General features: G+C 35.5%; 1 long non-coding RNA gene across 2 annotated transcripts in view; it reads left to right on the forward strand.

Annotated features, from left to right (window-relative positions):
- LOC125156761 (uncharacterized) overlaps positions 1-21,850 on the forward strand; it is a 123,853-nt gene that overhangs the window by 25,982 nt on the left and 76,021 nt on the right. For both annotated transcript variants that reach the window (XR_007148761.1, XR_007148760.1), the window contains exons 4-5: positions 11,038-11,106; positions 12,398-12,455. This is a non-coding gene — a long non-coding RNA (uncharacterized LOC125156761). The remainder of the gene's footprint in view (positions 1-11,037; positions 11,107-12,397; positions 12,456-21,850) is intronic.

Genomic DNA, 21,850 nt, shown 5'->3' on the forward strand with positions numbered 1-21,850 from the left:
TCGACTCCAGCAAATTCTGTTCCAACTGCTGTGGGCAGCTCAGTATGAGAGTCTTCATTAGCTGAGAGGTTTATAGACTTCTTACAGGCTGGGTCCAGTGTTCAGAACTGGCATCGATTTTATTGATGGAACTGGGTTTCCTTTTTCTGGATCTCTTTTGTGCAAATTCTTCCCTTGCCTTCTGGCTTCTCTGGTTGTCCTGTCTTCCTTTTCCAGAGGCTGGAAAGATGGCAGATTTTCTCTAGGAACTGTGCCATGCTGCAATCTCATCCTGCCGTCAGGCCGAAGCCACAAGGACAGGAACCATCCTTTGAGAGATTCTATTTCCAATCCTCTGGTCTCATGCAAGACAGGCTTGCTTCTGTTCACTCTTTAAACCCAGAAGGTAGTTGTTTTATGCTATTCTGCCCAGAATTTATAACAATAAATAGGTGTTGGAAGGTGGGTTCACTGAAAACTTACTCCACCATATCAAAAGTTAAACTTACAACATCTCTTAGATATTTCTAGTATCTTTACATTCTGGCCTTGCTATTTCAAAGTCGTGTTCATATTTTTTGTTTTCATCTCTCTGTAGTGCATTCGGGGTAGATTTATTGAATCTATCTTCTCATTTATGAATTAGCTATTCAGTTTGCAAGGAATCTCTTTCCCCCCTCCCCACTTTCCATTTATGTTAACTAGTAGAGCTTAAGTAAGAAATTGATGAAAAATAATAACTAAGGAAATTAATAAAGACGGTTATAATCCCTTTGAGGAGAATAATAATGGATTCACCTACATTTTGTTTTATTTCGTTTATCATTTCCCCTTTGGGGAATATTCCTTTTTTTTTCTTGCGAAGATTTCCTTTTGCTTTTTTTTTTTGTACTCTATTCTTGATTTCATATCCATATCCATATCCCAAACAGTACAAGATAGCATAATTTATCTTTGTAAATTGCTTTCAAAAATCATTATCGTCTTACTAATTATATTGTCTGAAAAATTTGCATTGACTCTAGTCACATTTACCACAGATAAAACTCCATTTCCTGGATGCCTGACCAAATACCAGTTTCAGCCAACATTGTCTGCATCTGCCCATATAAATCATTTCATAAATTAGAGTCTGCATTCCTCACAGAAAATGGATTCGTTTTTGAATCCACACAAAATAAATCATAAAGGAGAGTCATGAAGTTAGGATTGCAGCCTAATTTTCATTAAGTTCCTTCATTAACATAGTTTAAAGCTTCAATTCATAATCAAAATATTGTAAAATTATGCCCATCTTCATTGTTATTTTTTCTTCTTCTCATTTCATCCAAATATACTAGTCACTTAGAAGGTTTTCCTGCTTTTGTTTTCAGGGTCTTCAGACATTCATCAGCTGCTTAATATCATTTATGACTTTCAGGTTCCTTTATAGGATCCTGCAGAAAGTTAACAAGTATTTTTGATATTTTAATGTGAAAGGGGATGGAGTTTGGATTCGGTTACAATATCAACATTTCAACTATCACCGTCCTTATTCATTCTTTTAATATTAATTAGTTCGTTAATTCATTTAATGTTCATTGAGTGCTTACCATGAGTGAAGTACTTGATGGTGATAAATGTTATGTTTTCTGTTCTTAGTCTCACAGTCAAGTGATAGAGACAAATACTGATACATTCGAGATATGTGCTGTAAACGAAACATGTGCATAGGAAGAACATCTTCACCGGCCATTGCCAGTTAAATGTCTGATGCAAACCTAAATCAGTTGGAAGGCTGTCAGGAATCATTGCTCATATCACTGACGTTATCACTTCCATAGCTGCTCAGTCTTTGTTTCTTTATTGGCTAGGAATTATGTAAATTGTTTACTCTATATGCTTAGAAGGTAAGGATGATTGTTTCTTATAAAATTTTTTTAAACTTGTCCAAGCATTTTAAACAGTGTAAAGGGTGAGAAGTAGGAATGTCACATGTCACAGTGTATCAGACTAATGAGATGTCTAAAAAAGACTCAAAATCATACAGCCTGAAAAACTCTTCTTCACATTCATGTTCTTGATAATTTTTTGTTTATACTATTGCATAAGCAAAGAAAGCTATTTCTTTCAGTAGAATCATGGGTCATCTCAAGGTAAGCCATTATTCTATAAAAACATTGTTCAGAAATAACCTAATTAGGTCTTATAACCACATTTCTAAGGGCTACTGTTCCGTTATTATGTGTAAAATATAGGAACACTTCCCAATAAAGTGAAAATGAGGAAAACTGATAACGATATCTACAGGAGTAAGCGAACAATTTCTCAGACAACAGAGTTATATATTTTGCATTATTGTACTGAAGACCTATAGGCTTTGATTACTTGAAACTGCCTTTTTTTTTCCCCCTGCCCTTCCTAGCAGAGCTGCAGATTTAATTTTATCGGTATGAGAAATATGAAGCTAGGGAATTTAATAATTGTTTCACTAGGTAAAGGATGAAGTAAATTCCATTGCCTTTCATTTGATTACAATCTTCCCTGCTGGTTTAATTAAAAATATCCATGTGAGGAAGAAGAAACATGGTAGAGGATCTAATTGTTTTATTGTATTGGATGTAGAGTAGGAATAATGAAATTGAAAGTTTATAGTTGTAAAACCTAAATGTTTCATGTAAATCTAAAATGCAGACACAGGTCAGCTATAGACAAATGTCAGTAGAGTAGATTCAAAATGCACTGCAGGCAGAAAAGATGACATTTATCAGTCATCCATACATCAGTAACTAAAACAATTTTAGGGTTGTCTAGACAGGCATTTATTATTTCTTAAATTTAAATCTTTAGCAGAAGGACAACAGCAGGCATAGTATCTATATTTAGTTTCACAAGAAATGAGAAGGCCTAGGAAACATTTCAAAAACATTTGCAGGGATATATAGAAAAAAGTTTCATTGCTCTTACTACATATTGGAAGCAACTATGTGACTCGATTTGTTTTCTCTCCTACCATGACATAGGCCTGACAAATTATACAAAAGACATACACATAATTCAGTTTTCTGATCTTTGGATAATGTGCCAATTACAATGTTTTAATTTAAAATAGGAACTTTCAGGGGCGCCTGGGTGGCGCAGTTGGTTAAGCGTCCGACTTCGGCCAGGTCACGATCTCGCGGTCCGTGAGTTCGAGCCCCGCGTCGGGCTCTGGGCTGCTGGCTCAGAGCCTGGAGCCTGTTTCCAATTCTGTGTCTCCCTCTCTCTCTGCCCCTACCCCGTTCATGCTCTGTCTCTCTCTGTCCCAAAAATAAATAAACGTTGAAAAAAAAAATTTAAAATAGGAACTTTCAGTAACATTTTCAAGCTTTAAAAAAATTTGTCATTAAATTAGAAAATTGTTTTTAATACCAATTTTGAAAATAGTAAAATTAAGTAGCAGGAAATGAAATGTGCTAACATTATGAAAACATCACCCAAAACTTTTTCCAAATACAAAGCCAGGAAAGGATTGTGAGAAATAAAAAACAAACAAACAAACAAAAAAAACAAAAAAAACAGGATGGTGTGTTGTAGGGCTATAAATTAGCTTTCAATCAAAGGGAAAACAAAATTGGACAGGAAATTTTATTTAAATTATATTTGAAACTATCAATTGGAAGTGTAGTTTAGACAACCTGATCTGTAAAATAACAACTAATTTGTCACAAAATTTCTAAATGGAAAGAATGGAATAAATCATATATAAGAGGTTTGGGAAGTTAAAAACAAAACCAAAGAGAAACACAAGAAATAAACAAAGCACAAACAAGTTAAATCTCAACCTATCAGTTGATGGAATATTCTGGAATTTTATTTATTTTTCTGCTGCTATTTTATTTTACTTTTCACTTGTAATTACAGCTTTTAATGGTATAATTTATTATTATTGAATAAATTTGCTAGTATTAATATACCTTTCTACATGTGTAGATATCTAGTCTATCAATTATTAGTCTTCATCCTTATCTACCATCAAGAATCTATAGGTTCCAATATTTTTCACTGTTCAATGCTAAAGAATTCCTTCTTTTCTTTTTTCTTTCTTCATATTTTTCAAACAAAATTTTTGATTTTTTAAGACTTCCTTAGTTTGGGTCCAACAATTTTTAAAAAACTACCAATGAACTTGATTTTCTAGCAGCAATTTATTTTAGGTATGCATTTTTTGTGTTTGGAAATCATGGTATTTTAATGCTATCTATTCTTTGGCTTTCCAGGAAGTGCATTTTACCCTCTCCCCCCAACACATACCCCAGATATCTGTCTTTGTGATGAACATTATTGTGCTAAATGTATTACATGGTGCAGATTACCTCAGTCCAGTACTTCTAGATCTTATAGCCGTAAATCACAGCTTTTAAATATTTATAACATTCCCTTGAACACTTAAAGGAGAAAGCCAAAATAAAATTTTTCATTTGCTCTTAGAGTAAAAATTCTTTTGTTGGTTAAAAAATACTAGTTTTTCCCTCCTCCTCCTCCTCCTCCTCCTCCTCCTTCTTTTTCTTAAGAAATTAAGTTACATCAAATAACCCCACTTAAATCTTTGGTACTAAATAAGTATGCCTGAGTGTTCAGTTTTGCCTTTATTAGCATCAAAATAATGGCAAATAGGAAGATCCTTAATATGATCTAAGGTTCTCTTTTTATCTTTTATTTTTTATTTCACCTGGAATTACCTTCAGCTTTCAATGTTATCATCAACTTCCCTGTTTTCTTTAGGCAAAAAATTTGAGGCAATACCCACTCAAATATCCACCAAATCAAACAAAACAATCCCAATTCCATTTAGAGTTCATGTTTTCCTATATAAGACCAGCTACAATACACACTTCAAATATACAAACATAAAGTTGGTTTCATGTTCAGCGAAGACACCTTGCCCATAAGCAGGGACCATTTTCTAACATCTAGAGAGAAAATAATATGGTCCTAGATTAAAAAAAAATAAAACACACTAGTATCCTAGCATTCCCTAGAATTTCTTAGGACATCATAAACCAATTTGGAGTTCATGTCCAAGATTTTTATGGCAAACCTGCTTTGCTATTATTATACGGTGGGAATTTCTTAGCCTTTACTTGTTATACCTGCTTTACCGTCAGTATCCACTAGGTGGAGATAAAATTATATATTTTTTTAGGCTTAGGACAACTTGAGCATTTATGATGCTCTGTGAAAAAATGTTCATCTTCCCAATTGAACATGCACCCCTTAATTGGTTGCTGTTTCATAATACTCTAATGTCAGTCTGTATTTTTCCTGAATATTATTTTTATTATCAGTCCACCTTTCTTTCTTTCTTTTTTTTTTTTTTTTTTGGTTTTTGTGTTTTATTATAGATTCTAAAATATAGACAACTGATTGAATTGACTTAATTTTTGTAATTTCCTTTATCTATGAGAAAATACAATTGGATGAATATTCTCAATTCCAGAGTAGAGTTAAATGTAATCTCTAGCATTATTACAGATGCTGTGAGACTAAGCACAGGTTGTTGGTAGGGATTTAATTGGAGGGGTTAGACAAGAGGTAGGAGATTTTCCTTTTTTCTGAATCAGGTAAGAATGCTCCACTTAGCTCTATGACTACTAGCAAGCAAAGGATATCAAAGCAAATTAAGTGGTTACCAGATCCTGCAAGATCCCTGAGTCATAAAGATCTGTCTATTTTCTCTACTTTTTTTCTTCTCTCTGCTTTCTTCTTTCTTCTCTTTTCTCTCTCTCTCTTTCTTTATCTCTACATCTACCATTTGGATACCCATATCCATCTAGCTGGATATAAATAGTTATATGTATACAGACATATACACATACCTAAATTTATATTAGAATTTTATACAATGCAATTTATGTCATATATGCATACCCAACAAGCATACATAGTTAAGAATTTTATTTTAAAAAGGAAGAAATAAAAGAAGTATCCACTTTTAAGAGGACTCCTTTTGTTGCTCTCTTTCATATGGATGCTTGTTTGCCTATTTGCGAATTGCCTATTAGATCTCTAAGCATTTTATTTCCTCCTTCTTTCTTATTTGCTAGAGAACAGAATGTGTCCTGTGAATCGTGTTCAAGTGCTTTCCGGGAAACTGGGACTTTAAACTCTTCAGGCAGAAGGCAGAAGGGTGCTCTTCCTTACTTAAGAACAAGCTAGATTTAAAACAAAGGACTTATAACTGCCTTAAATCTAGGGATGGCAAGATTTCCAGAGCTAGTTTAATGTGAAGCTCTGAGTTACCAAGCACAGTAACTAACCCTTGGAAGACAGGATCTCTTACTCTCTTCCTAGGAAACAAAATCCTAAAGTTCAAGGATCTCTCTGACAATAGCACTTCTTATCTTTTGTGACATACTCACACAAAGGTTCATTTGTGAATGACAGCACCTCTACCAAAATCTTGTAAGAGCAAACACACAAGAGCAAAGGAAACATGATTACTTTGCTTTTGGTAAATTGTTTAAGCTCATTTAGTACATTTGATCATATGTAAATGAACTCAGTGTCTTTGAGGTTTGAAGAAATAGTTTTCTCTCATTCTCTGTGGTTATCTGTGTGGATGGTCCTTTAATTCTAGGTTACCATGCTCACAGTAACTTTAGCCAGCCATATGTCAAGCAGCCTGTCATTTTTAAAAATAAAATAGAATTTTGTGATATGGAAAGTAAATAAATCATGCTCAGTGAAACACAACCTTTACCAATTTGAGTCTTTGACCAATCCCATGTTGTTAAAATCAATGATATAATTGCCCTTAGATCCTAAAAGCTTTTTAAGCCTAAAGCATTTAAGGCAAGTTAGTTTCTCAAAATTTCAAATTGCTTCCAGTTGGTAGCATTAGGGCAATAATAATGTTTGATGGGTTTAGGCTTTTCATTTAATTCTTAATTGGAATAGAGACAAATGTTACTGATTGTGAAAATGTTACATCATATAACCAAATAAAATAAATCATCAAAAAGACAAATGGTGTCAATCTTCACACTTGTATAAAGAAATAAAAAGTAATAAGTAATAACATACTATTACTGTTTGAGAGTAGGCACATGGGCTTAATACTGAGCATTTCTTCACCATTCCCACTCCCCACCCCATATTTATTGGCAGTCTTTTTAAGACATGCAAATAACCAAAGAAAAAAACAAAGAAAATAACTGGATAATGCATACTATTTATATTTTTGATGCTTAGAAATATCTTTTATGCACTAATGTTATGTACTAATACTGTTTTGGTACAGAAACCACCACTGTTATTGACAATGGCCCCGAACTGCAATTAGTATCAGTATTCATCTTCCTCAGAAATGATAAATTCAAAAGAATAGTGTTTTAATATATCTTAAAGGGACAAAAATCATCATGAAGTTCAAGTCATTTTTCCCAATGTTTTTTCTGCTCCATGCTGACTCCCATCACACACACACACACACACACACACACACACACACACACTACACACATGCAAATGCACACTCTCTCTCTCTCTCTCTCTCTCTCTCTCTTTATTCTTTCATGTAATATTTGAAAACATAGGAGTAACAAGAAAGTTTCAATACTGAATTTCTGTGAATCTGGAGTAATTCTTACTATTGAGTTATGGTTTTGTTATTCAGAGAATCAAGAGCTAGTTTACATTCATTATCTCAGATTATGAACTGGACTATGTGAACTGAAATGAAAACATTACTAAACAACATTACTAATCTGACAACATTACTAACATGACAACAACATTACTACTAATGTGACTTTGACCAAATAAACTACTCCTCATAATTTCACCTGTAAAATTAAAATGATACATACCTGATTTTAATATTAAAATATTAACTCAATTTAATATTGAGTTAATGCATACAAAATTCTTAGAAAAGGGTCTGGAACTCAAATGTAAAATGTTACTGATGATGATGACAATGGTGATGATGATGGTGATGACGATGGCAGCGACTATGGAATCTGGAAATGTTTTAGCATTTCTTGGCATTAGTTGACTTATTTTCAAATTTTCTTGCATGGCATTTGGCACTTTTATATTATCATTTATTCCTTTCTCTGTTTTTTTTTTTTTTTTGTTGTTGTTGTTTGTTTCCCGGAAGTATTGAAAGCTTGTAGATATAAGACAATGTGACTTTTCCAAAGTTTTAAGCCTTATACATGAAATAGAGCTGAGGGTATGGAAAACAATCATCATTGAAAAGACCCATCATGCTTATTCACCACACATGCTACCTAAAAAACAACAGTGCGCTAACAATGAGAATGGTCTCTATTCAAAATTAAGAAAAAAATAACAGAGGCCCTCGGTGGCTCAGTCGGTTAAGCACCTGACTCTTGATTTGGGCTCAGGTCATGATTTCACAGTTTGTGAGACTGAGCCCCACGTCAGGCTCTGTGCTGACAGCACGGGGCCTGCTTGGGATTCTCTCTCGTTCTCTTTCTCTGCCCCTCCCCCACTTGCATACACTCTCTCAAAATAAATAAATAAACAAACACTTAAAAACAAAAAAAGAGAAAGCAATAAGAATACTTCTATAATAGCTACAATTTGAATAGGTAGATTTAAAACTATTTTTGATTTTGTTTTATTTGAACCCAAAATAACTGTGTAAAGTAGGCATCATTAGCTCCAAATAAAAAAAAAAATAAGGCAACAGAAGCTCACAGACTTAAATAACTTGCCAAGACTCACTTAACACGAAATAGTGGAACTGTGTCTGGGAGGCAGGTTTTCTATCTGTGGAGCTCCCACTCCTAAATAGATCATTAGGACTTAAATGGACCTTCACATTTTCTAGTCTAAATCATTATTTATTCATTGAGAAGATGGAGGACAGAGAGGAGAAGGACCTGGACAACGTGAGAGAGAAGTAGAATCAGGACAAGTCTCCTTCGTTGTAACTTATAATTCATTGACCTTATTTCTATACTACAATATCCTATAAACTGCATTTTAAATAGTTTTTTTCCTACAAAATTTGAGAATGTCTAAAGCTTTTTTGAAACCCTCCTAATACTTATAATATTGCACGATTGACCTGATCCTTTGAGTTGGAAACAAGAAAATGGTTTCCATGCGCTGCCTGTGAGGAAGCACAGAGCTTTATCTCTTAAGATCCCACATTCTGTTATTTGTACAGTGGGGATAGCAAATGAGGTTAGCAGTGCCTTATAATCACAGTTTTCTCAATTGTATGATTCTCACAGACCTAATCAGAAGCCCTGTAGTTTGCTTTATATGGAGCCCCAGGTTTTTTTCCCCAAATCCCAGTAGAGGGGATGCAAAGAAGGTAAAACTTCCTCAAGCAGTGATGAACCAAAGAGACATTTCTTCAGGAACAATGCATTTGTTTACAAATACTACCTAGGAATTTATATCTAGAGTCCCTGCAGATGACCATAGTAGAATAACATTTTCCTAATGACAACTTTATTTACATGTCAAATGTAGATGGATAATACTACCTTGAAGAAATCAAAATTTATGTCTCAGGTTTTGGTACGTGGAGTACCCTAAGACTTCATTCATTTAACAGAGGCTTTGAAGATAAACATTATCAAGTGAATACAAACTGAAAAGTCTAGAAGGATGCACTTAGCCTTCTCAGACTGAATTAAATGTGATTCTCTGCAAAACTTAGATTTCTTTCATTTACTCATTCATTCATTTTCATTCATTTATTTAGTAATATGGATATTCATTCTACAAACATTTATTGAGTCTACCAAATATACAGGTCTGTGCTAAGTGCAGCTAAGGAACAAACAAACAAACAAAAAGGTATGGGCTTCTCTCTAAGAAAGCAGGTGGGAACTGTAATATTAATACAAATAACTATTTTAAAAAATTGAGACCAGTAAGTGTCATAAGAGCTCATTTTAAGCAAGAGTTTTGGAGGTTTTAAGAAACAAGGGTGTGTTCTCAAGGAACGAAGAACTGGCGAATGGTTCACGAAGGAGGAGAGTTCTGGTTAACTAAAAAGAAGATAACCTGAGTTTGTGCAAATAGAGGTCAGGGCAATTAAAGAACAGGGCACAAAATGAATGTCAGTAGAAAGTCAGGCAAACCAGAGGGTAGTGAAGATTAGTGAGTTGTTTATTTTGACTAAAGCAGAGAATAATTCGATAATACATTGTGAGAGGGGCACCCGGGTGGCTCAGTCAGTTATGCATCTGACTCTTAACTTTGGCTCAGGTCATGATCTCATGGTTCGTGGGTTCAAGTCCCACATTGGGTTCTGTGCTGACAATGTGGAGCCTGCTTGAGATTCTCACTCCCTTGCTCTCTGTCCCTCCCTCACACTGTCTCTCTCTCAAAATAAATAAATAAACTTAAAAAAATTAAAAAATTTAAAAAAACAATACGTTTGAAGAAAAGATTAAAAAGAGGTTGTTTTGTTTTTAAATAAGCAATTTTATGCCTCGAAATTTATCTTGCATATATACTTGCTCCCTTGAGCAATGACATCTATAGACTATAGCCTTTGCAGTATTACTGAAAATTTTAAGGCACCTAAGCACTCATCAACAGGTAAATAAATTATAGTACTCCTATGCAATGACTGAGCAGCTATTAAAGCAAATAAACAAACAGATAAAAGAAACATCAAAAACAAGTCTAGATCTTTCCATATGTATGGATAATGCTGCAGCCTTCAAGAAAATTTGTGTCAGGTGAAAAAAAAAAACAACTCATGGAATGTTGCTCATTGTATGTAATTGATTGTATAAAAAAATCAGGATATAAACATCCATGGTTAAATACATTTAGACTACCTCTGGAAGTGTACCCTGATAAAAGTGATCACCTCTGGGAAAGGAGGCTGGGCAGTTGTTGGGAGAAAGAAGTATTTTCCACTGAGTGCTATTTAATGTACTTCAAATGTTATATATATTCAAGTATTTATAATATGTATCATTTAAGGTTTATCTGGAGACAGTTGGTGGAAAGTTAAGTTTTTGAAAACACAATTGGAGAAAAAATAAAATACATACGAATTGGAAGCACCAGTGTTGAATTTTTTTTCTTTAATAGTAAATGTCCTGGGTGCGCTCGAAGGCAGAAGTGAGGAGATGGATGGATGGAGAGGAAATGAAATAGAAGGTAAGTGAAAATTATAGGATTTAGGGCAGAAGTAGAATGGCTGGTATCTTACAAGACAAATGTTCTTTCTGTGTCGTGTCTAAACAGAGCCACTGAATCACATGTTTTGGACAAAAGCTGATGGGTTGTTCTCTGGTTTGTTTTTCTATCAACAGCAGTGATTGGGGAGATGTGTGACTGAGTGTTTTACCTGGTGCAAAGGTGAAAGCACAGTTGCTTTAAGAAAATGGTTGAGTGGTTGAGGTCTACAGTTGAATGACTGCTTCCCTAGCTGCTACTTCCTCATAGAACATTTTGTTCATAGCCAACCAGGTTATGGGGGACTTAAATGGGAAGGACTGGGATGGAAACTTAAATAAACTTGTTTGCCATTCTTAAGGGCACGTGCTTTTCTCATCTATTACTTAATTGATAAATCTGGGGCAGTTCCCTAACCTACCCACTTGTTGTGAGGATAAAATTAAGTCAATATACTGACACTATTTTGGAAGAAAGTATAACATCTTATTCAAAGACAGGTAGAAGACAAAATATAGATGGAGAAGATTTTGCCTAATTATTTTAGTCTCCAAAATAAGTTGCACTGATGGCAAAGTCTGAAATTAGGCTGTGGATTATTTGGTTCACATCAGATAAACATTTTAACGTTTAATATAAATGTGGGTACTTTACTGCATTCACTCTGAAGATGGGCAAGTAAAAAATAAAATTTGTTTTTGTTGTAAAACAAAATCCATTTGGTTTTCATTTATGTGGATCTTAGCATAATGTTGCATGCATTATTTGGTGGGTGAATGGTATTGTTGAGAGGCATTCTGGAGGTTGCTGTGACCTCCACCCTCTCCTGTTCCAAATTTTTGAACCAATCTAAACATAACTGAATAAATATCCAAAAAGTGTTAAATAATGAAAGATTAGTAGAGCAACAAGAAGGTCATTTTTAGTCATGGTTTCTGATATTTGGGGACTAGGGAATAAGAATCTTGGGGCGCCTGGGTGGCTCAGTCAGTTAAGAGTCTGACTTCAGCTCAGGTCATGATCTCAGAGTTCGTGAGTTTGAGCCCCACGTTGAGCTCTGTGCTGACAGCTCAGAGCCTGGAGCCTGCTTCACATTCTGTGTCTCCCTCTCTCTCTGCCCCTTCCCTGCTCATGCTCTGTCTCTCTCTGTCTCAAAAACAAATAAACATTAAAAAAATTAAAAAAAGAATCTTGATTAAAGAATTATGGAATAAATAAAAAGAAAACATTTTTTGGGTCGTACTTAGCCTGGCATTTATTCTCTTTATTTCAGATCCACAGTAGACTACAGAAGCTGACTCTAGAAAAGGGTAGAAGATGACATTTTGAAGGTAGAAAATGCATTAAAAGAATTGAAAGTATCTCTCTCTCTTCCCTGCCCTACATCTCTCTATCTATCCATCTATCATCTTGTATCTGTGTATCTATGCATGGGTGTGTATGACATATTAAGTAAGAAAAATAACTAAGGCAACGTAACTTTCCCTAATAGAGTATTAAACTTTGAACAGTTGGTTGAAGTGCAGAGTCGTAACTAATTGAAATTAGTATATCAGCTCTGGTAAAATAAATTTGACAGGAAAATTGGGACTAGCAAATATTTCTTTTAATATATAAAACTTCAAAATAAATAAATTAGAACCTGAATTATGACGAACATTGCCCCAGCCATTGCTTGTTAAATATATCACCATTACCTCAGGGAAATATTTCAAAAATTTCATTCATTCAGTCAAATGCTACCTTTGTAATTCTTGTTATGTAAGTTTGCCATGTCACAAGTATTACTGACTTCTTTATAATATTTTTAGATCAATTTTAATTTGAATTAGAATTTTTGAAAGTAGTTTCTTCCTACACAAGGATTTATTTGAAACTTTAAGTTTGATATTTTAGTTATGTTGCTTCTAATACAGGTACAGTGAATGTATAACTAATAAATAATATTTACCTGTTTATCTTCTAAAGTTGTGTTGAACACTGTAATTTAGCCATAGTTATTAACTTTGGCATAGTGAGAAGAGATAATTACAAAACCAATTATTTGGCTGTTGCTAATCTATTTAGTAAATATAAACTTTATATATGTAAAGTAAACAATATAGATGTAAAGAAGTAGCACCAGAATTCTTAGAGAGGAAAGTATCTTGTAGTGACTTTAGGGAAGGTAGTGAAACTCTGAAGGTCTAGGCAACAAATAATTTGGTTCTCAAAGAGGGGATATAAAGAGAGGAGAAAGGAAGAGAGATTGGGGCATGAGAGACAGTATGCTTCAGGGATGGCTTTAGCTAAAGCCAGGGTAAAATCTGTTACGGTGTAAAAAATATTTTGCTCCCACCTCTCTCTCCCTCTGTCTCTCTGTCTCTCACTCATTGTGCCCTCTCTGTCTCTCAAAAAAATTTTTTTATAGCACAGAGAATAGAGTCACCAGGTAATGTATTGACAATGGGTTGTGCAGTGCTCTATGGGAGAGAAATGGCTCTCTTTCATGTTACAGTATAGACTATTTCTCCCTTCCCACCTCTCCCAGTAAAGTCTCAGTGAAGTCACCACACTGAGTGCTAATTTGTGTGAATAAGAATTAAAGAGGCTGGCAAAGAAGTATGGTCCCGGAGACACAGGTGATTATGGAAAGTTACATTTTTTCCCTAGGAGTTTCACGAAATACATGAAGGACTTTGGACTCTCCCAGTGTGGAATTCAGGGGTATGAGATGATTTCAGACTCCTCAGGGTCAATTACATTACACTTAGTGCTTCTATTGCATATAGAGTACATTCAGTTCTCAGCTAGTTCATTTTTGATTTTGGTAGTTTTCATATTGGTCCCAGAAGATAAGTGTTCGAACTTATAGGAAAAGACAATGAAGTCAACTGGAACTCATAACAATTGCAGTCACAAGCTCAGACTTCAGAGTAGGTTGATCAAAACATTAGCATCCCTGAGGAAGCTGTTTATGTGTGGGTACATCACAACTAACAGAGCTTCCTCCTACTCACTCTACAGAGGTGCAGTGGTTTTCGGCGGGGTATTACTGGAAGCAGACTTTGAGACAAAGCTGCAAGCGTAAATAGCTTATTTGGAGTGTGAAGTAAACACTAGAAGGAAAATAAAGAAGCAAGTTTATTCTCCCAAGGAAACTCAGAAATGCACTTACCTCAGAATTATCCCACCGAATGGCAAGAGAGCTGGGGGATTTATACCCACCTCTTAAGAGTCATTACTTAAAGAATAACAGAGGGTGTTAAATATTGATTTCACCAGTATGTCCAGCCTGTTTTGTGTGGGCCACTCGGGCATATTTAGCCCACAGACAGCAGGCTAACAACCAGGAGTTGGCGGGAGTATCCTGACAGAGTAAAGTCTGCAGGATGTGAGCGTCCTTCACAGTAACTCAATAGGCAAGGTTACCTCCCTCCAAATGCCAGAAGGCTAGGAAGAAAAGGGATCAGAATAACCAGCAGACTTTCCTAAGGCTACTATATATCACAGTGCCACAAAGTTGCTGGGGTATTAACACAGCACACACATGCATACTAGTAACAGTTGAGTTGGTTGGTCTGATATTTAGATTTTATGTAAATGTCCTGTCACACACTAATCATCTCCTGACTACAGAAGCAGTTCTAAATTTGTATACAAGGTGACTTGCATAATCTTCACATCACTTTAGCACTGCAGAATTACCGTACTCAATTTTAGGTGAGAAGGCTAAGGTTGAGTATGGAAATGGTTCCATGATCCATAGCAGCAAAACCTGCATATGAAGACAAATGTCAAGACCATTGTCCTTTGCACTTTTAAAAGTCTCTACCTTCGGGCACCTGGGTGGCTCAGTTGGTTGAGCATCCGACTTCAGCTTGGGTCACGATCTCATAGTTTGTGGGTTCGAGCCCCGCATCAGGCTCTGTGCTGACAGCTAGCTCAGAGCCTGCAGCCTGCTTCAGATTCTGTGTCTCCTTCTCTCTCTCTGCCCCTCCGCTGCTCATGCTCTGTCTCTCAAAAATAAATAAATGTTAAAAAAAAAATTAAAAGTCCCTACCTTATAAAAGATTGAGATGTATGTTCCTGTGTAGGTTAAGGAGAGAAGAAACTTTGGTGGTCCAAGGATATGATATGGGTAAAACAGGATATAAAATGAGAAATCATAAAGCAATTGTCTTTGTCTGTTTTGGATGTTATGACAACATGCCATAGTCTGGGTGGCCTAAACGAGAGACGTTTATTTCCTCATGGTCCTGGAGCCTGGAGGTTCAAGATCAGGCTACCAGCAGAACGGGGTAGCGGTGAGAGCCTTCTTCCTGGCTTGCAGATGGCCACCTTCCTGCTGTGCCCTCACCTGGTCTTTCCTGGGTCCATGTGCAAGGAGAGAGGGAGGTCTGGTGTCTCTTCCTCTTCTCATAAAGGCACTAATTCCATCATGAGGGGGTCCATTCTCAAGATCTCGTTTAAAACCCAATTAGTCTCTAAAGGTCTCATCTCCAAATACCATCACACTGACGGTTGTGAATTAAACATCTGGATTTTGGAGAATTTCAACAATATAAGGAGTTATTTACAAAAATATATTTTTGCAGAATGTTCATAGGTATTTTATAAAACAGGATGGAGAACGGAAGTCAAATAAATTAGGGAAATGTTAAGTTTAAGCAATGTGACTTTGGTTAATATATATTTAAAAAAAATTTATTTGTTTTCCTGCAGGACATTTCAGATTTTTTAACATGTTAAATTATATTGTGGCTAGCCAAGAAGAAGATAGATTATGTCTTTCTCCCAAGATTATTTAATTATAATCCCAAGATTATTCCCCTACTTTTCATCGAATATATTCCGAGTAGAGTTCCTGAGCTCTTTTATACTAGATATCTTCCCCCACACATAAATACTGTTCAAGTTAATTTGTTAATAAATTTTCCATTCTAAATTTCCTAAATTAAGTACTTCTAGATTAAGCATTAGAAGAATTTATGCTTCCTTTTCAAAAAATTGTGTCAGGTGAACACATTGCCAAAAGATAATTATAAATGTCAGAGATGGGTTCATACGCGGATCTATTTAGTGATTAAGGCCACAAACTGCCCACTATCATTTTCACACTTGCAATTATTCATAATTTCAGACTTGTCTCAGGCAGATCAACTAAATTTCCCTTGAAAAATGGAGAAGGAAGCCAGTCCCATTCAGTCACAGTCCAGAAGGAATTCCCTGATTTCAAGGACTCACATGACACGATTTCTTTTTAGTTCCATACCTTGTGTATCTTTTGGTAAATCACCTTCTATATTCTTTTATTTTTTAATTCAAATTAATGAAGTCCGACAGGGAATTCATTTTCAGTTTCTTCAAAATTCTCTTCAGTGGTACAGAAGTCTTCCAAATCACAATAAAACCTTTTTTAAGGTCTTTATTCTCTCTCCTAGACTGAAGTGACACTCTGAAGTTTCATATAATTTCTAGTCTGCATCTCATAAAATACTGGCAAAATTTATCAATTCAAATTAAATAGATGTAGCACAGCGTAATCTTTCTCTATTAAATATGTCACTTTTTGCAATTGTTTCTTAATATCCCTCACAGCTTCCATCTAAGATTAGCACTTTCTTTGCTGCCAGAGTTTCACTAACCTACTGAATTATTCACTGAAGCATAACCTTCAGATATCAGGTTAGAAAGACCTTGATTATGGCAGGAAGTGAACTGTATAAACCATTTTTCTTTAAAAGAAAATTTCTCAGTATAGCAAAGTCTGAAATGAGATAAGTATTAAATGTGTGTAAAAATTAAGTTCCTAATTGATAGGAATTTAGCCAACTGTGACATTCCTGTATTTTGTTTATTATAATGTATAATACCATCTTAAGTACCGCAAAGCAGCATAAAAACATGTGCATTGTTAGAGTGGTTTATGTGCATTGCCATAGTGGTTATTTAACCTGAGAGGACACCAGGTGTAATGAACAAAATTGTTGTGTGTTAGATCACATGATGTTTTACACATTCTCTGAATATTCAGCATAATCTTTAAAAATTGTATGTCCTCTTTATGTTCTATTCACTTTTTTTTTCCTTCACTAGAGCTTTGGTTTAGTGTCCTGTACCACTAGAGTTCATGGTGAAGTCAGCAATTCACCACGGGCGTCCCTGCAGCAAATTCTATTAGTAGCGTCCATTGCTTTATCTCAATTCAGTGCTGAAAGGTTATTAGAATACCGACTGAGGAGACAACACTCTTGGAACACCTTTGCTAGTGTTGAAATCAGAAAACTCACCACTCACAAATCAGCCGCTTCATGACCAATCCACTGGGTGCCCAATAGCTAAAGTGCAACACAGCAGTGTGTTCCTACTAGATGAGAAGAAAATGCATAGAGACAAACACTAGTCTACATTTATCTACATTTATTCCATCAGCCATTGGGAGAGATTTTTTTCCTGACAATATATTTGACCTAAGACAGCATTCAAATGACTTTCCAAATACTCAGGTGGAGCATATATATTTTAAATATCAGTCTACTTATTAATGTTAGGCTTCTCCTACCATTACCAGTGTTGTAAAAGTCAACACAACTTAAGAATGTCAATAGCGAGACATGATGCATTATTAAAGAGTGTGCTTTGATCAGATTTTCTACGTAGACTTGCTGTTCAGATGGAGGCAATAAACTAAGAAACATTTTTCACCATGAATCAATGTAAATGGTATAGACAACATTAACAATTTTCTTTTAATGTTGCCCACCCTATCCCCACCAAAACTACTGATTGCATTCTCTTCTAAAATTTTAATCTGGTTGAATGATTATTTGAAAGGCTTTTTATAAGCACTTAGGGAAGTGCCAAATAAGCATGAGAAATGACAAGTTGCTCAGAACAAACAGTGCACTGGGGGAGAAAGACCCAAGAAATGTGCTGGTAAAAAGAAAACTGTGAAAACGCTTTTTCCTTAAGAAACAAAGAAAATCTTATTAGAACCAACATCTCAGTAATTTGTGATTTTGTGCAGGTTAAAAATTCAATTATTATACATTCATACCAACAAAATGTTTTTAATGGAGAGAAAACTATCAGAACTTGGAGGTTTTATAAGAGGTTGCACATGGTTTATTAGAGTACAAATACATAATTTTTCTTTTTTCTATGAATTTTTTTTATCCCATAAGTACTTGAATTATTGGATAAATACAGTAAAAAAAAAAGTAGAAGAAAAGATTTCCCCTTTTATTGCATCTATGTCATACCTTGCCAAATTGATACAGCTTCCTTTTTCTGCATTTGGCAATTGCATCTTTTCTGGGTGGACTATGAATTTAGAAAATCATAGCATCAACATATGAATGTGAGAGACATCATATGAATTAGAAAAATGCAGTTCCATCGACTGGTAATGAGGTATGGAGCCATAGGTCATATTCCAGGAAAATTCCCAACAAACCTTCTTCCATTAAACAAAAAATTAGAAAGATGCACTTCCATCACCTGGTAATGAGGTATGGAGCCATAGGTCATATTCCAGGAAAATTCCCAACAAACCTTCTTCCATTAAACAAAAAAATGTGGGATAGAATTAAATTACAAAGAATTTTCCTAGTGATAATTCTCAGTGGTGGGAGGCTATCTAGAATTGCCCTCTCATTTACAATGATTAAACCCCTAAATAAGTGCAAAAATGAGTAGGACCCTGTCTAGCCTTCAAGAAATTCTTTTATGGAGGTGTTCTCAGTCTAGTCCAAAAGGATGTGCTCCATCTAGCACAGGGCTGGCAAATAGAGGTATTTTTCTTATGTTCACATCACTCATACTTTTACTGGTCCTTTTTCTTCTGGTCTCAAATGTAACTCAAGAATCTTTCTTGACAAAGTGTAGATTAGCCTTTGACTTGAGATTGCATTGCTGTCTCTGATTTAATGGGCAGTCCGTATTCTATGATATTTCTACTGTGTCTGACATTATGTATTCAGGATTTACAGGGATGGGAAACAAAGTGCAAGTGTTAGTTATGTCAGGAGAATGCCTCAGTAGATTGCTTTGAGGACGAAGAATTTAATTGTTCTAATTTACTTGAGAGTCAGGAATTTATGCCAGTGTGAATCAGAATTCAAGAGAAGGTCTGGGATTCGTTTTCCTACCTGTCTTTTGCAGGTTAAAACAGGACATAATTTGTTTGATGCTCTTGATGGTAGCTACAATGAGCTCCAGAATCATTGTGTACATAACAGTCATCAAATTTCATTGAAATTTTTTATATAATGCCTGCTTCCATGCAAGACCACATCTTGTCTGCAGGCATAGAACACGTCTATCTTGTTCACTGCTTTATATCCAACATATCATAAGGGGATCTCTGGGATAGCCTAAGTGCTCAATAAATTTTTAATAAATTAATAAATTAATTGGATGATTCTCTGAGGGTGCTTGATATTTGAAAGTTCAGGCAAAATTAAACAAAATTCTAGGGGTGCCTGGCTGGCTCAGTTGGTAGAGCATGTGACTCTTGATCTCAGGGTTGTGAATTCAAGCCCCACGTTGGGCCTAGAGCTCACTTAAAAAAATATGTGAATATAAATGCAAGACCAGATGACTGGATATACCATATTCATCAGGCTAAAACCAGGCATTCTCTTGGCTTCTCAGAAGTTCCATTGGCAATGGATATAAACTTTGGTACACTCAAAGTCACCCAGTTCTTAACTGGCTTAATTCATGCTGGAAATGCAAAAGTCAATGGAGACCCCCAGGGAAGGGTAGATCTCATGGAAAGTTAATTAAGTAAATTAGGCATGTGTTGGGATGGTAGAAGCTTCAGAGATGGGACAGTGAGTAGCAGGGTCCAAAGTTTCATATGAATCTGAGGACTGCTGGATACCTGGAGCCAAGGTTTCCTCCAAGGTGAGGATTCATTTCTCCCTTTACATTTTTTCTCTTTAAAAAAATTTTTTTTAACGTTTATTTATTTTTGAGAAAGGGTCAGAGTGTGAGTGAGCAAGGGGCAGGGAGAGAGGGAGACACAGAATCCGAAGCAGGCTCCAGGTTCTGAGCCGTCAACACAGAGCCCGACACTGGGCTCGAACCCATGAACTGCAAGACCATGACCCGAGCCAAAGTCAGACGCCTAACTGACTGAGCCACCCAGGCACCCCTTATATTTTTTCACTTTCCCTATTTTCCCTTTGTTTTTATTCCTTCTCAAATTGATAACAGCAACTACATATTATACAGCAATCCAGTGTAAACGACACTTAATCTGTGGCATTAAGATCACTCATGACAAATTAAACCAATCCATACCCATTCTGTTAGTCTACTTTTGCTAAGTATATTTATAAGAAATGGAATAGTTATATGCAAGAAATTACCAAAATAAACTGAGCAAGCAATTTTTTTCCTTCCCAAACAATTCTTTCTTATTAAGATCCTTCATGAGATTGCTAATGAAGACTGTGATACAAGCATTTTATTTAACACCTTTCTCTAGTTTGTCAGGATACAGTGTTTACAGTGCTATAGAAAGACCTATTGCTGGCATTCTGGAATTCACCAGTGGTTTTTCAAGAGCTGAACACCATTATTTCATTGAGACATCTTTTGCCTCTGTCCCTGATGTCTCCTTTGTTACCAATAAAAACTATACCTGAGCTACCTGGTAAGCAATGGTTGTGGTTTGCCTCGGAAAATAGGCCACAAAGATGGCAAATAGAACTTCTGCTGGTGGTCATTTCAAAGCACTTGCTTCAAAACAAATTTGAGTGATGTCTCCAAGCCATATAACAAACTAAGTTAGATCATTCTTGGAACAATTACTCATTTCTGTGGCCCCCTTATCACTTCCTTGACTAGCCAAGTGAATATTTCACTAGTGGGCTATTCATGGAAACCCAATCAAGATTTGTGGCAGGGTGATAATTTATTTCAAGTTTATGATTGTATTCCCAATGTGCATGAAAGGAAGTAGTTTGCCCTTACTTTCCCTATGTAGAGCCATACGATGAGGATTTTCTGAGTTAGGTGACTATTTCATAACTAAGTCTGGGCTGCAGACAGAGTAAGCTACCACCTAAACAGCATGATTTATAGATTTTTCAAGAGTGCTCTCCTACTGATTTTATTTCTCCCAATAGCTTACTACCATACCTGAAATTTTCACTAAAATCGCACCTTTGGATCCCCTCAAGGCAAAGCTTTTAGCAACTTTGGGGAGTCTGCTTTGTGGGGGAGTAAGCGATTGAGGAATTAAGACTCTGAATTACCAAATACTAGAATATTCCAGGATTCTATACTCAGGTGATTTTTCTTCTCTGTTGAAGCTTTCTCCCTAAGTGATCTTAACCAAATACAGTTAAGTGAACTTTGCAAAGAATATTTCCAAATTTTATCTTACTCTAACTTTTCCATCATGCTCTGTATTTTACATCTGATTTCCTATTAAACAACTCCACTTGGATGTGTAATTGGCATCATAAATCCCATCTGGAAGCAAGTACTTCTCCCAGCTTCCTTCATCTTAGCAAATAGCATCGCCATGGATCTGGAGCTATTATTGATTTCTTTATTTCTTCACCTTGCACATCTAATTTATTAGTGAGTCTGATCAGTTCTGCCTTAAAAATATGTCCATTTTCTGCACCATGCCCAGAATCAACTTATAGAAATGTGAACACGATTAGTATATTTTCCTACTTAAATTTCTCCAGTACTTTCCCACAGAATTTAACAAATAATTGCA

Source organism: Prionailurus viverrinus, chromosome F2, assembly GCF_022837055.1.
Source record: "Prionailurus viverrinus isolate Anna chromosome F2, UM_Priviv_1.0, whole genome shotgun sequence".
In the NCBI taxonomy this organism is placed as follows: domain Eukaryota; kingdom Metazoa; phylum Chordata; class Mammalia; order Carnivora; family Felidae; genus Prionailurus; species Prionailurus viverrinus.